This window comes from Humulus lupulus, chromosome 7, assembly GCF_963169125.1.
Source record: "Humulus lupulus chromosome 7, drHumLupu1.1, whole genome shotgun sequence".
In the NCBI taxonomy this organism is placed as follows: domain Eukaryota; kingdom Viridiplantae; phylum Streptophyta; class Magnoliopsida; order Rosales; family Cannabaceae; genus Humulus; species Humulus lupulus.
In genome coordinates this window covers 151,073,349-151,090,985 of record NC_084799.1, presented here as the reverse complement: position 1 = coordinate 151,090,985, position 17,637 = coordinate 151,073,349, and positions in this window count along the sequence as shown.

The window sequence follows — 17,637 nt, the reverse complement described above, 5'->3', positions numbered from 1 at the left end:
TCCTTTTGATCGAGATTTTTCACCTTAGCCTATTAATAGCACCTAGATGCATGTTTATAACCAAATGACTTGTTTAGCGAGTTAAGCACAGTTTAAAGTTCACATTAACGATCTTGGAGTAACCAGGGCGTTACAACTTGGTATCAGAGCGTGCCAAGGTTTAGGGTTCCTGTAGATTGGCTGGGCATGTACACTCGCCACTGAAGACAAGCTCAACTCATGGTTGGGTAACTATTTATGTGGTTATGTGTTTAATTGCTTAAATAGAATATAAATGCTTTACGTGTCTACATGAAATATATTGATAAGGTTGGGCCTTGACTACTGCATCATAAGCAAGAACATGCTTATTAGTACTGATATTGCTAGAACATACTTATTAGCATTATTCAATGTGAATTATGAATTGATACGTGTTAAATGCTAAATGCTATGATCATGTATCCATTTGTATATCTGTATAATTGTGGAATATGGGTGATTATCTGTTGATCTTGGATTGTGAGGTGGCAAGAGGTTTAGTTATTATTGCCTAACTGGTCGCATTAACTATCGTAGCAAGGTTTAGGTTGATAAGAATGATTCCAAGAAAGACAGATTCACTAGCTGGCCAGGGAGATCAAGGCCAGAATAATAGATAGGGTCAAGAGAATGATCAGAATCAGATTCCACAGCCAGCTCCTGATAATTAGCAACACCTGTTTAATGACATACAGGCCAGGGTATTGAGGGAGGAAGAAGAAATCCGCCTCCTGAGACAACAACAAGTTCCTACAAGGAACATTTTACCAGAGGCACCACCTGTAGCAGTGCCAACAGTTGAGCAACTACCTGAGGTTAGAAGTAAATGGGAACCTCTTTATGAAAGGTTCAGGAAACAACAACCTCTAGTTTTTTAGGGTAGTGTAGATCCAGCTAAGGCTGAGTAGTGGATGAGTATGATTACCACCATCCTTGACTTCATGAGGGTGTCTGGTAATGAGAGGGTGGCTTGTGCCACATACATGTTTCAGGAGGATGCCCGAATTTGGTGAGAGGTTATATCCCAGACCAGAAATGTCAATGCCATGAGTTGGGAAGAGTTTCAGACTCTGTTTAATGAGAAGTATTACAATGATGCCATCAGGGCTACTAAAGCTGAAGAGTTCATCAGATTACTTCATGGGAGTTTATCAGTGATTGAATATGCCCTGAAGTTTGATAGATTGGCAAAGTTTGCCATGGAGCTAGTGCCCACTGATAGGACCAGAAGGGAGAGGTTTCTCCAGGGGCTACAGCCTAGACTAGCCTGGGATGTTCGTATACCACTGTGGTAGGAGTTACTACTTATGCACAGGTGGTGGAGAAGGTGCTCACAGCTGAGAGCGCAGAAAACAAGATCTGGCGGGACAATGCAGCCAAAAGAGAGTTTAGGAGGGCAGGACCTCCATTTGTGGGTTCAGGTAGGGGCGGAGGCCCCAATGATCAGAAGAGGAAGGTTCCTGACACCTTCCCAGCTCCAGGCCCTGACAGGCAACCACGTGGTATCTCAATTGGCCACCAGGGTGGCAGTTAGGCCTGGAATACTTATCCTGAGTGCCCTAGGTGCAAGAGGCGTCATATGGGAGAGTGTAGGGCAAAGGCTTGCTTTTTATGTGGGGCAGTGGGACATTTCAAGAAAGATTTCCCTAAAGCAAGAAATAAAGAACCCAGAAAGGCAGACAGCTCGGCCCCAGCTCGAGTGTTCGCATTGACCCAAGCAGAAGCTAAGGCTTCACCCTCAGTAGTTATAGGTCAGCTTCTTAGTGTAGGAACCTCTTATACTGTCTTGATTGATTCTGGTGCTGCACATTCTTTTGTTGCCAGTAGAATTATTGATAGACTGTGTAGACCATGTGATTATTATGCTGTGGGGTTCGGGATGTTATTACCCACTGGGGAGTTAGTAGTATCCAAGAGATGGGTCAGATCTTTGCCAGTGACAGTGGAGGGCAGAGAGTTGTCAGTTGATTTGATAGAGTTAGTTATGACTGACTTTGACATGATTTTGGGTATGGATTGGTTAGTGAAGTATGGGGCAACCATAGATTGCAAAAGGAAGAGGTCACCCTTGAGCCTGAAGGTGGGGATCCTTTTGTGTTTGTTGGTACTGTGCATGGACCTCGCATACCTATGATTTCTGTTTTGAGGGCTAGAGACCTAATGCAAGGAGGTTGCATAGGATTCTTAGCCAGTGTGGTTGACACCACCCAAGTCATGCCAGTGAGACCAGAAGAGACCAGACTAGTCTGTGAGTTTCTGGATGTGTTTCCAGAAGATTTACCAAGGTTGCCACCACATAGAGATATTGAGTTTGTGATAGAACTGGCACCCGGGACGGAGCCAGTGTCTAGAGCACCGTACAGAATGGACCCAACAAAGTTAAAAGAATTGAAAGCACAGTTGCAAGAGCTATTACATTTGGGTTTTATCAGACCTAGTTTCTCACCTTGGGGTACACCAGTTCTATTTGTGAAGAAAAATGATGGTTCTATGAGGATGTGCATTGATTACAGACAACTGAACAAGTTAACAATTAAGAACAAGTATCCTCTGCCAAGGATAGATGATTTGTTTGATCAGTTGCAAGGAAAAATGGTATTCTCAAAGATAGAGCTTTGCTCTAGTTATCATCAGTTGAGGGTCAAGGAGGGAGACATACCAAAGACTACTTTTCGCACTAGATATGGGCATTATGAGTTCTTAGTCATGTCTTTTGGATTGACTAATGCCCTAGCTACTTTTATGGATTTGATGAGTAGAGTGTTCAAGGATTATTTGGACCACTTTGTGATCGTTTTCATTGATGATATTCTGGTTTATTCTCAGTCAGAGTTAGAACATGAGCAACATCTAAGGCTGGTTCTACAGAGACTGAGGGAGCACATATTGTTTGCAAAGTTCAAGAAATGTGAGTTCTGGTTGTCTCAGGTATCTTTCCTTGGGTACATTGTTAGTAAGGAGGGGTTTAAAGTAGATCCAACCAAGATTGAGGTAGTTAAAGATTGGCCAAGGCCAAAGAATGCTTCTAAGGTTAGAAGTTTCCTTGGATTGGCAGGTTATTACAGACATTTCGTGGAAGGGTTCTCTAAGATTGCTACTTCATTGACTAAGCTGACACGCAAGAATCAGAAGTTTGTGTGGTCAGACAGGTGTGAGAATAGCTTCCAGGACCTGAAATAGAGGTTGATTACAACTCCAGTTCTAAGTCTTCCAACAGATCAAGAGAAGTTTGTGATATACTGTGATGCCTCACATCAAGGTTTGGGTTGTGTTTTGATGCAATCAGGGAAGGTGATTGCTTATGCCTCACGTCAGCTGAAGGAGTATGAACAGAGATATCCCACTCATGATTTAGAATTGGTGGCTGCGGTCTTTGCTTTGAAGGTATGGAGGCATTACCTTTATGGGGAGCAGTGTGAGATCTACACTGACCACAAGAGCCTGTAGTACTTCTTCACACAGAAAGACTTGAATATGAGACAAAGGCGTTGGCTGGAGTTAGTAAAAGATTATGATTGTGAGATTCTGTATCATCCAAGAAAGGCCAACGTGGTAGCTGATGCTTTAAGCCGAAAGGGTTCGGGATAGATTTACAATGCAAGGCTGATATCCAGAGAGTTAGCAGAGGATTTGACCAGAGTTGGTATAGAGTTGCTGGTGAGCCAGTTGGCCAATATTACGCTACAGTCTACACTGTTGGAAAGAATCAAGGAGGGTCAGTTGGGTGATCCACTACTGATCAAGATTAGAGAGAATGTCTTAGCGGGAGTGTCCAGAGATTACAAAGTGTTTGAGATGGGCTTGTTGAGATACAAGGGTCAGATATGTGTTCCGTTAGACACTGCTATGAGACGAGAGATTATGGATGAATCTCATACTACTCCTTACTCTTTGCATCCAGGCACCACGAAGATGTATCAGGATGTGAGATCATTGTATTGGTGGCTGGGGATGAAGAGGGATGTAGTGGAGTATGTGGCTAAGTGCTTGGCATGTCAACAGGTCAAGGCTGAGCATCAGAGGCCAGCAGGGTTATTGCAGCCTCTAAACATCCTAGAGTGGAAATGGGAAGACATCACGATGGATTTTGTGGTGGGGTTACCCAGGACAGTTGGTCAACATGATTCTATTTGGATTACGGTGGATTGCTACACCAAGTCGGGTCACTTCTTACCAGTGAGGACTACATATACAGTTGCCTAGTACGCAAATCTCTATGTGAGAGAGATCGTGCGCCTCCATGGAGCACCGAGGTCGATCATGTCAGATCGGGACCCCACTTTTACTTCCAAGTTCTGGGGGAGTTTACATAAGGTCATGGGTACATAGTTGAAGTTCAGTAATGCTTATTATCCTCAGACAAATGGACAATCTGAGCGGACGATCCAAATATTAGAAGACATGCTGCGAGCATGTATGTTGGACTTTGGTGGATCCTGGAGTAAGTATCTACTTTGATAGAGTTTTCCTACAACAACAGTTATCAGTCTACCATTGGGGTGGCACCTAATTAGATGTTGTATGGTAGGAAATGCAGATCTCCCATTCATTGGGATAAGACAGGGGAAAGGAGATACTTGGGTTCTGAGGCAGTTTAGAGGACCCGTGAGGCCATTGAGAAGATTAGAGCTCGAATGCTTGCTTCTCAAAGTAGACAAAAAAGTTATGCGGATCCCAAATGCAGGAACATGGAGTTCCAAGTGGGAGACTATGTCTTCCTTAGAGTCTCGCCATGGAAAGGGGTGGAAAGATTTGGGAAGAAGGGCAAGCTAAGCCCTAGATTTGCAAGTCCATTTGAGATCCTAAAGAGGATTGGTTAGGTGGCTTACAGGTTGGCCTTACCACCAGCATTGTCAGCCATGCATAATGTATTTCATGTTTCATCTCTTCAGAGGTGTGTATCTGATGTGACTCATCTTTTGAGTTACTAAGATCTAGAGCTTGAGGCAGACCTCTCCTATGAGGAACAGCCAATCCAGATACTTGATAGAAAGAATAAGGTCCTCAGGAATAAAACAATACCTTTGGTTAAGGTATTATGGAGGAACAACAAGGTCGAGGAAGTGACCTAGGAGCTGGAGTCAGATATGCAGAATCAGTATCTCGAGCTATTCAGGTAAATTTTGAGGACCAAATTTCTGTAAGGAGAGGATAGTTGTAATGCCCCAAAATCCCTAATGAGGTTTAATGGTCAGATTAGTAGGCCGGGAGGGCCATAATTGATTTATTACGCCATTAAATGATTATATGCGTGATTATGTGAATTATATTATTATATGATGATAAATGCATGCATGTTGGTCCACTTTTCATTATAAGGCCATTTTGGTAATTTTTCCCGGTGAGGGCATATTTGTATATTTTCATGCATGTTGGTAATTTATGATGAGGCCACATTATAATGTTGATTTGTTTGAGCTATTTGGCATGAGACGATCTTTGAATGCTAGTTAGCGGTTTGGTCATATCTGGGTTATTTCGGGGCTCGAGGTGAGTCTCGGGGTAATTTGATGATTAGTACATTATCGGGAATTAAAGGGTAATGGGATATAATTTATTAGTATTTGAGAATATTGGGAATAACGGGAATTGGAGGACGTTAATTATGATTAACGAGATAGGCAGGAAAAGACGATTTTACCCTTGCTAGCCTTGAAAGGATTTTACTTAACCTAGGGGCATTTTGGTCATTTGACCAAGGGTTATATCAAACTAGAAGGCTGTGGACTAAACTTAACCAAAAATAGAGCTCATCTTCCTCTTCATCCCGATCATCCTTTTCTTCCTTTATCCTTTGAAATTTTGAAGCTCTAATTGAGGATTCAAGCTAGGGAATCAAGCCTTGAGGTTCTAGGATTGTGTTCTACCATTGAATAGGGTTTAATCTTGAGCTTGAGGTAAGAATTGCACCATGGAAACTCTGGTTTTTACTCTGTTTTTCATTGATTTTCAGTTGAGATCTTTGGATTGGATAGTTGGGAATTCATGGAAGTTTTTGGCAAAATTTTGTTGGGTTTTGATGCCTAGGACTTGTAGAATAGGTTTTTGGGTTCATTTGTGAGTTTGGTTGAGGTTTGGAATCAGTTCTTGAAGATTGGAAATTAGAGAAGTCGAAGGGGAAAAACCAAGGATGAATCACCCGGTTCTAACGCTACAGTGCCCAAGGATGGGCGCTACAACGCTGGCCAAGGCATGTCAACCCTGCTTGTAGCGCCAGGGGGGGCAGCGCTGTAGCGCTACCTTGTTTTCTTATGGTACTATTTTGGGTACTTTTGAGGGTTTTTGGCTCGGGGTTTCAATTCCTAAGGCTCGAGATCGAATCTACTAACCGTTTGAGTACGATTCGAGGTCCCGAGAGTGAGGTTTAGATCATGAACCTTTTATTATTGATTATATTGATGGAGTTCCATATTTGGTTATGACTAGGAGACTGCTAAGGGATGAAAGGATCGATCGTTCTCAAGGGTCGTTTTTAACTTGTTTCACGCTCGAACCAGAGGTAAGAAAACTGCACCTAGTATGTGACATGCATGGTTGTTGATGAGGCATGTTGAGTGCTCTAAATGTGGACATTGATTGCATATTAAATGCTTAGAAATCTTGCTTACTTGTGAGTGGCATAGACTTATTAGTCAGAATCAACAATGGTGTCAATATTGATTGTCAAGCTGTGACTTATTAGTCAAGTTCGGCAGTAGTACTGAGCACTGGTCGTATGGTATTGGCTTATGAGTCAAGAACGATATTAGCATGTTTTATGCAAGCTGAAAAAATTAGATCTAATCAACATAAGCATTATCGTCATAAGCATGAAATGCTTGACCGACCTTACGTTCGATGAAAACAAAAGTGCTTGTCTAGTCTAAAGGCTAGTTACTTAAAGCCAGGGCAAAAAGGCTCAGGTGACTGCATCGTCACATGGCTAAGGGTGCGGAGCCCAAGTTTGTGACTCACTCATCAGTCACTTATCTGATTCAAGTTTGTGACTCCATAATCACTTATCTGGTTTAAGTTCGTGACTTACTCATCAGTCACTTATCTGATTAGGGCTACCTGCCACAACATGATTATTAGAATCTCGATACCATCTGATTAGGGCTATAAGCCCCATCATGATTACCAGAATCTCGATATTATCTATTTAGGGCTACAAGCCCAGCATGATTATCATAATCATCAATTGATATTGTATATATGCAGTAATGAGTTTTCTTGCTGAGCCTTGGCTCACGGGTGCTATGTGGTGCAAGTAAAGGGAAAGACAAGCTCACCCAACCTTGAGTGGAGAGCTTAGGTGGTGATGTGTACATATGCGTCCACTTGACCACCACGACCAAGGTGTTTCTTAGAGGAACTAAGGGTTAACCCTACTTTTTCCGCTTAGGTCGGCGGGTTGTAATACTTACACTGTAATGACCATTTTGGATTGTAAATAACTTTGCAAACGTTTTTATGGGCCCATGTACAATTTTATGTTTTAAATAAAATATATCCATTCCTTTTGATCGAGATTTTTCACCTTAGCCTATTAATAACACCTAGATGCACGTTTATAACCAAATGACTCGTTTAGCAAGTTAAGCACGGTTTAAAGTTCACAGTAACGGTCTTGGAGTAATCAGGGCGTTACAGTTACATTCTTGTATTATTGCTCCGTTAGTGAGCATTTGTAATTACATCCTTATTTGACCCGGATTTTTCCGACCCAAGACACATGATAGCCTATAAATAAGGTCATTCGAGCAATGTAGCGAGGATCCCATATTTTCTCTTGTAAGCAAAACGCTGCTGAACTTGCAGAAAACCTCCATTGTCAAAATTCTAATACTAGTGACTCATTGACTAAGGCTCATTAATGCCCCAACCCTGTAAAATCTGTGATCTTATTTATTTCTTAGCCTTTCTTTCTAGCTCTTATTTTTCAATATATTTATAGTTTCCGAAAAACTCAGTAAACACTTATAAAGTAAATATTATAAACGAATATGGTAGTTAAATCTTGAAAATTGAGTATGATGCAGGTTAATATGATTGCCATATTTTTTTGTAATATTACTGTTGTGTTTACACAAAAAAGGTTCCCATATATGAAAGTGAAATTTATTTTTTCATTCCATGTATCTTGTAGGATGATAAGGATAGTCGAGCATTAGGTGAAATTGTTGACACAATAATTTTTCATTCAATAGAAGCTCATGAATTAAAGGCTAAGATTTCTTCATTGAAATATCAATTAAATGAATTTCATGAGGGTGAGATTAGAGAAGCAGAGGAGGATAAGTTTTTTGATGTCTGAATTAATGAAGGTTGTCGTAGGAGGAAGACGAGTGAGAAGGTTATTTGAAGATTTAATAAAAGCAAAACATGTAGGGAGTGATAATATTGAAAAGGGTCAATGTAATGCCCTACTTCCTTAGAGCCGTTACTAAGTGAGTTTAAAATCGTGCCATTAGCTCGCTAATCGAGGTTTTAGGTTAAAAGTGTAGCTAAATTGTGATGAAAGCCGTTTCAACGCATTTAATATAGAAATGTGGTCATTCATTGAAAACATAAAGAGTTAAACATTTGGGATCCCAAAAATACTGTTTAGAAATTACTTTACATCTCAAAATACATTTAAGGTCGACTTAGGCGACAAATCAATTATTACAGTACATTTTCCAAAAAAAATAACCCTAGCTGTGGTGGCCGAGCAGGCCGAACATGTACCCGTCGCTCCACGCTCTCCGTACTCATTGTTGGTCGACCTTTCCCTTGCCTTTACCTGCACCATAGAGCACTCGTGAGCTGAAGCCCAGCAAGAAAACTCAACATAAAACAAATAACATATGCATATCTATCAACAACATATAACAAAGTAGCCAACAGGCTAAACACATAGCGGCCATGCTGTCCCAGCAGATTTACCAGGCCCTGAGTTTGTGGTCTTCACTGAGAGGATGTCTCCAGCATCATAGGAGGGTCTCGCCCTAACGGCCTGCACTCTGCGTGCTCAATATCGATCTTGGCCCCTTGTTGTACACGACTCCCTACCGTTCTCGGCCTTCGTTGTTCCCTCACAAATATGCATCACATAATATAATAACAGATATTCAAACATATACTAAACTTAAACACTGGGGCTATGCCCTGAAATTCAATCAATAGGGCCACACCCCATAATACAAACAATAGGGCCACGCCTGCTCTACAAGTACAACAGTTTTCTTACCTGTGTCCTAAGCAATCTGAGCACCACAATTCCAAGCATAGTCCTCTAACACGAGCCTCGTTGAAAACCTAGTCACAACATATTCATAATAGCCATCCATCAAGTTCTAAACTGATAAATAACTTTGAGATATAATTCTAGCCTCCGAACCTCAATTTCTACTAAACTGGGTAGTATAAATTGTCCTGAGCACCTAGGTTCGAGCCCCCGAGCCTTACCAAACCTAAAAACCAACCTAAGGCAAAAACCCCCAGGCGGGCCACGACTTGGACCCAAGAGTCGCGACTTGCCCCTAAGTTAGAGACCAAGAACCCAAGCCACAAGGGAGGCAGGCCACAACTTGCTCTCTAGGGTCACGACGCGCCCCCAAACCCGAGAGCACACCCAAGGCCTACAAGGCTTATGCGTCGCGGCGCCCCTTTCGAACCCAGAAATTCTGGGTTTCTCCTCCTCTTCCCAGCCAAAAACAACAAAGCTTCAAACTAAGTTTTAGCCAAAATTCAAAACCAAGCCCAGAATTCTTATTCCCACCATCTAAACATCACAACTAAACTTATAAGCAATTAATACTCTAACAAGACACCCAAATTCAAACCAAATACAGCTAACAAAACCAGACCTCATGCAAGCTTAAGTTCTAACAACAAAACTAGCAGAGTTCAACTTGATGATCAGATTTGAGAGCTTACCTTTGAACTTAACTAAGCCTCTCTGCTAATTCCCTGAGTTCCAAGCTTCTAGCCTCCCAAGTTCCAGTCTTGAACCCTTGAATTTCTGGCCTAAAATCTTCAAACACCAAAGAAGAGGAAGGAGAGAACCGAAGGAGAGAGAGACTTGAGAGTTTCTGCTTCATTCTTTTATTAGTTTCAGTGTTTTCTCAAGTCACTAAGTGTATATCCAATTTTAATAAAAAGACTAAAATGCCCCTTAAGTCTACCCATGTAACGACCCAAAATTACTAATAAGGCTTAAGGGCCTTGATTAGTGTGCCGGGAGGGCATAATTGGTTTATGTGTGATTGAAATGTTTAAATGCATGATTATGTGATAAGCATGCCTATATGATTATTTGTATATATGAGATGCATGATTATGAGTATTAGTATGCATGTAGGCCCTGTTTAGATTATAAGGGCATATCTGTAATTTTGGCCCGTTGAGGGCATAAACATGATTATCTGTGATAAATTGTTGAGACCACATTATTATGTGGATATATTTGTAGCTTGTGGCACGAGGAGATCCTAGTGAGCGGTTTAGCGAAATAGTCACAGTGGGGATTTATATCTGGCTCGGGGGGGGTGGGGAGCCTGGGGGTATTTATGGGAACTTGGGAAAATACACTGGAGACTATTTTACATTGGGAAAAATAATTGGTGATTAATTAGACGACGTGATTTAAGCGGTAATTATTTGGGACACTCGAGGAATTAGTGGGAATTGGGAGAAGATGACCAAAATGCCCTTAGGTTTAAATGGGAGGGGAAAATGGTCATTTGATGGTTAAAAGGGGATAAGGGTCATTTCTGCTTTTGGCCTTAGTGGGATTTGTAGAATGTGTTAGAAACGGAAAGAAAGAAAGGAAGAAGAAAAATAGAGACTCCTTTTCCCTCTCCCTATCGATCACATTCTCTTTCACTCTCCTTGAAGATTTTTGAAGCTGTAACTCAGAGGAAGCTTAGGCTGGAGCTTGGGGCTAGGGTCCTTGGTGAAGCTAGATGATTTAGCAGGAATCAACTACTTAATTGAGGTAAGGTTTAAAGGTTTTGATGAGTTTTCTGAGCTTTGTTAGAGTTGATTTTTGAACTTGGGTTTTCGATGGAAGTTAAGGGAATTAAGCTTTGGGAACTGAGGAGCTAAAGGCTGGAAGGGCTTAGAGGGCAACCTAGGGTCGAATTACCCATTAAAGGTAAGGATTTCTGAGCTTGACCATTTGAGTTGCTGGGTTGATTCTGGTTTTTCTGATGAGTTCTTGAGTGTTATGTTCAATTCTTGTTTTCTTTGTTTGATGGTGCATGTCACCAAATTTAAGGTTGTTGGGCTATGTGTGATGAGATGTAGTGGATGGTAGGCTTATTTTGAAGTGTATTTGATGTTTGGAGGGGTTTGAGGGAGTTTTGGCTTGGGGAAATTCGAAGGAAAACTCAGGTGAATTTTTAGTGTTGTTTGTTGCACTAGTAGTAGAGCGCTACATCGCTATGCCTGGGTTGTCTGGGGGATTTTGTCTCTGCTTGTAGCGCTGTAGCGCTACCCTACCTTCAAAAGTGGATTTTTTGGTATTTTCTTAGAGTTTTCGCCCGGGGGCTCGGGGTTTGATTCCACCACCCCGTTTGGTGGAATTAGGGCTTCCCGAGGGCTCGGGATTGGTCCCGAGGTTAGGTTACGGGATTGAATGTTAATGAGGGTTCCATGTTGCGCTTGTGACTAGGTGTACGCTATGGCTCAGACAGGATCCTGCTCGAGGATCGTCTCAATTAATTAAAGCGCTCGAAGTCAAAGGTAAGAAACTGCACCCGATTATGTGATTATGTTGGGACTAAGAGCTCCCTATATTTATATGTTTCATGAGATGGTATTATGCCATGGGGACATGTGATAAACGACCTAAGAGTGTCGGAATCAATATTTGCGCACAAGGCACGGCTCGACCACTGGTAGCTGAGGTTAAGTACATAATCACTGAGCTCGGCCTAAGCGAGCCGGAGTCAGTGGGATAATCAGAGGGTGCGGCCTGGATTTTAGTGTGATATGTTTATTGTTGTTTAAACTGATGATTGTGACGAGTTTGTTATTTGAATAACAGATTATCAGTTTGTAGATTGATATCACTGTTTATGTGAGCAATATGACCTGTTGTATATCTGATTGATGATTTGTGAATTATCTGTCTGTTGGTTGTCGCTTATGCTATGCATTACATTTTTCTTGCTCGGCCTTAGCTCACGGGTGCTACGTGGTGTAGGTAAAGGCAAGGGCAAGGTGGACTAGTCCCGAGTTGGAGAGCTTTGAGGCGGAATGTACATAGTTAGCTGATCGGCCGCCACGGCCGAGGAGTGGTACAGGACAGGAGAACCTTAAATGTCTATTTTTCCCTTAGAGAGGCCAGTAGCAGTATATAACCTGGAAATTTTTGTAAACTGTCTTTTAAACTCTATTTCTTTTGGGATCCCATGTATGAAATGTTATTTAAATGAAATGTATCTTTTATGACCAAAATCTTTTAACCCTAGTTTAATTATAGCTTTAGTGACACGTTTTTAAATAAATGACTTGGTTAGCAAGTCTTGCACCTTTATAAACACACAGTGTAGCGGCCTTGGCTACCCAGGGCGTTACAACCCAAATCTTCAAGTGCCGCCAAGGGCAATTTCGTCGATTGCCAAGTCACGCTAATTCCTCGAGTGTTCCTATAAATCTCTATTTAATCCCGACATGTCTAAATAATTATTAAGTTACTACCCATTACTCAATAATTCTTGAACGCATATAACATTGTCAAAATACCCCTAGGCTCCTCCCGAGCCGGGTATTTGACCCCTTGTGACTTTCTAGATAAATTGCTCCCTAAGACCGTCTTGGATCGTGCATCACAAATATATCACCACTTACTTGTGGTATCACTCACAATATACACAAATATTGCATTTATGCCCTCAACAGAAAAAAATTACAAATATGTCCCTAATAACCAAATGGGCTCCACATGCATATTTAATTCACCTAAACATGCATTCCTAATCACATAATCACCAAAATCATATAATAACATAATTAAATCAGTTATTTCCCTCCTGACACACTAATCAAGGCCCTAAGCCTTATTAGCAAATTTGGGACGCTACAACTAACCTAAGGAAGCAACACCTGACGGTGAAAATGAAGATTCACATGAATTGGAAGATTTGAATTTATTTTTCAATAATTCCGTCATGGATGGGAGTTTGCCTATTGCAATCAGAAAGAGATTTTATTGTTCAAGTGAAACGACGCTGAAGTGAATCTAGGTAGTGTTGTTGTACCTAAAATTGGCATTGTTGGTAATATAGAACATGTTGGTACAACAAACCAGTTCATTGGCGTAATGACTTCTAATTTTGTGAAGGCGGAGATGGATAATTACGATGTTATTGATGTAGATAAAAGAAGTGATGGCAATGATAAGTTGATCAACGCTGATGTGTTGATTGATACTTCTTTCTATTTGGCCATATCACTTGACTTGCTTAGTCAGATGAGCCATAGTACTGAAAACAATGGTATGAACTTAGATGATGTAATACTTTTTGAGTTTTTGGAGGAAAGGGCATTAGAGTTGAAGTATGGGGGATCTTGTTTTGATACAAAATTGTTTGATGCTTCGAAAGGTGAAATTAATATGTTTGAGTTAAAGGTAAATATGATGTGTTAGGATTAATGCCCTAAAAGCATGTAAAGACATTTTATTGATTTAAATAAAAATATAATTTTATTATATTTGAATGTTATAATTATTGTTTGAATTAATTGTATAATAGTATCAAGAAAATTCCTTATTCATTCATGAGAATATGATCTTGTATTAGTACGATAGAATTAAGATCATATATAATGAATAAAATAGTCAGTAACATATTAAAGTAATGAATCTTTAATGAATGGTTACTAGTGCGATTTACTAGGCATACGTGATGCAAGTGATCTAGATTCGGATTACTGATGTGGATAAACATCTTAGTAAATGTGTTGTATATAATAGAGATTATATATGACAGGATCGCTCATAATTAATTATCTTTATAAAATTTTCGTTTGACATAAAAATTTGATTCTTATCATAATAGATGATTATTTGTAGATTAGTCTAAATCTCGAGTATTCATGAACTCCTATTTGTGTTTATTGGATCTTTTGATTCACTCGTTAAGGTTTCTTAGTATAATGAGACTAATGACTTATGTTTTGGAGATTCGATATCATGAATGGCTGGGAACATGAATTACAATAATGGAGTCCATAATTTCCTAACAAATCGAATATTGGTTCCCTTAATGGTTAATTCTGGGACTGAATAGTTATTGAGCTCAAATCTATAATTTGATTATAGATTAATTATTCGCCAGTGAATTAATGGTACTTAAGGATCAAGAGGTAATTAGAATGGTAAAACGATAATCTTGATTAGCTCTAATCAACGAACCAATATATGGATGACAAAGCTACATTTATTGATTATATCAATGGACTACAAGAGAAAACTCTGTGAATATAATTCTATAAATACTTAGAGTGCAATTCTATATTTATGGTGGAGTAATCATGGAATTAATAAATAAGATTATTAGAATAAAGAGTTTAATTAATAATCTACTTTATTGGAGATTCGTATTATAGGTTCATGGTACCCATATATAATTAAAGGGGTGGTCGACCATGTGGGAAATTATATGGGTGGACCAAATGGTTTTAACTTTAATCCCATTTTATTTAAATATTAGGGATAATGTCAAGTGGGCAAGTGGATAGTAAAACACTTGAGTGTTTTAGGTGATAATTAGAGTTGTATAAACTCTTCTAACCCCCCCCCCCCCCCCCAAACCGACCACTCACTTTCTCTCTTTCACTACCATCTTTTTGAAAACTTTCTCAAGTTTTCTCTCCAGCTTCAACCTCAAGAACACTAAGGAGGCTTGGAAGCATTTAAGCCTTGGTCTAGGCAGGGTTTTCCCTAAGGTAAAGTTTCCATAAACTAAATTTTTGTAAAGTTTTAACCATAGATTTTTCATTAGCTAATTATCCATGTTGTTGGGGGGAGTTGGTTAAGGTTTTTAAAAGGTTTTGATGGAGCCAAATCTAGTAGCAAGAACACCAAAGAGGTAAAAAATTTACTTTTATGGTTGTTATTGTATGATTTTTAGTTTTAAGCATTATTTTGTATAGTTAATGCTGAAAGTTTCTTATTGGTGATGTAATAAGGTTATAGTAGTTGTTTTATAATTTTTATGATGCTTGTGTGTTGATTTTTTTGGAAATAGGGATCAAAACCCTCAAGGGTTTTGTAGGAAACCTTAAAACAAAATACATGTTTTGAGCTGTGACTTCCAAGGGGTCAACCATCCACTGTAAATTAATTTTGTAAAATTTAATTGTACTGTGATGTTTTTGAGATTGAGTACATAAAATTGAGCTTTTGAAACACTAAAAAATGTTTAAAAATGAGTGAGTTATGTTAATATTTTACAAAGACCTAAATGGCATACCAAAAATGGAATTAGGAAATTTTGGTAATAATTGGATAAGTAAATTTCAAGTTATGAACTAACAAAGTATGTAGTTAAAAATGTGAAAAAAAATAGGGTTTTCACACTTAGTGCAAAAAAATGAGATTTTGGAACTTAAGGTAAAAAGTAAAATTTTGCTTATTGCAAGATAAAAACTTGGTAAGTCTTGAAAACATATTTTGACTAAAATTACCACTTTGAGTATAGTGTGAATTATTTTTATTCTTTTTAAAAATAAAAGATTTAATTTATTAATAGTTAATAAATTAAAAGATGGTTTAAAACCCTATATTTTGAGAAATGATTAAGTGAATTATTTTCTAGTAAGTAAACTTGATTAATTGATTTTGGAAAATTAACTAGTCAAGATTGGAAATTTTTAACGGTTTTCCTAATTAAGATATATTAGGCTATTTTTCTTAAAACGGTTTTTAGAGATTAAAAACCTTAAGAAAAATAAAAGGAAAATCAAGAGTTTATTTTCTTTAAAATATAATTAAGGAATTAATTAGTATTTTCTGGATATAATACCGGCTAAAATCTTCTATATATTTTAACCGACTTGTTGAAAGTACGGATCAATATTGATGCGTTTAAAGAACAAGATTTTTAGCGGATTGTGGGAAAATAATATTGTGATACCCGAGCCTAGGTATCGAGACCATATGATAAGTCTCCCCGAGACTTAGGGTTTAGTCTCAAATATTTTTGTATGAATTTCCTTAATGGGTTTACAACCAAATAAGGATCATTAATCCTTACAAATGATTTTTATTAAAATGACCAAACTACCCATAATAATAATAATAATGAATTATGAGTGTCATAATTAATCCGAGTATGTTGTATGGATAACTACAGTATTGGCTAGCATAACTGGACTGAACGTTGGGGGTGAAAGCCTACTGAGTGCTAAGGACTCCAAGTAAGTCAACTTATATTGTGTGGCTGCAACATGAAACGACTATTGTATTGTATGGTAGTATAGGGACACATGCACATATATACACTATCGTAGAAAATTGCTTAGAGACGTTAGTCTAGTGGGTGCTGATTTAGAAAATATGAATGGTAGATTTTCGTCATATCCTAGATGGTTGATCCTCGTCATACTGCTTGATTTTATTATTTCCGATTCATTACTGCGACGAGTGGCCAAGAGGTGAGGATTGCTGGTTAAACCTAGGGGCGCCAAAATGAATGGGACCTACGGGGCCTCATGCTTACTTAATTAGTGAACGGTTAGAACCCGAGCAAGTGCTCTGATAAGTTATTCCCATATAGTAGCCGTGAATATTGGCCATTCAGTGAGAGTGCCTAGAGATACTAGGGGTTGCCAAGTTTGAGTGAGGCTGAACACCCTAGGGGAAACTGCTCACCAGCACCACTTATTAACATAGAAGTCTCTGTAAAACCATATAAATTCGATTTACTCTTGGATAAGTAGTGATGCCCTAGGTAACACGATAGTTATCCTTGATGGGGATATTTATTGGCTAGATCTTAGTGTTGAGACTCAATTCTATCTTACAGATTAACATTTATGTTGGAGGGCGTGTTACGCCCAAATTGTTTGAAATTGTCGAGCGTTGGTCTCGAATTATATTGTGATATATTATATGTGCTTGCTCTGGGATTTTCTGAGTGTAGGGATATATTTGTTGATAAGAAATAGTTGCGATATAATATATCTGCTTGTTCTAGAATTTTCTGCGTGCATGGTTTTATCTGTTTATAGGAAATAATTTATCATTGGTTATCATGCACAACCATAAGTTTGCCAAGACGCTTTTGTGTTCTTGAAATTGATTGTGTAGGGTCCGGATGGATCTGGAACTCTAATTCTTTGCATGCTTTGTTTTAAGGTTGAACTTACTAAGCGTTTTCGCTTACCTAGTTGTTTCATGTTGTAGGTAAGACCAAGGGCAAGGCAGAGCAGTGAGCGCTGGAGTCTACCTTGAAATATACATGTGGACCGACCTTTTGGGAAGTCGTTTTATTTTTAGAAATGTTGTATAATTTTCCTAAACCAGGCTCACTCTACTCGTTATAAAATATGTTTGTAAATAAATGTTAAGTGTGGCCATACGACTTTTTGAGACATTTTGTTAAATGAAAATATTTATATTTCCGCTTTATCGAGTCTTGA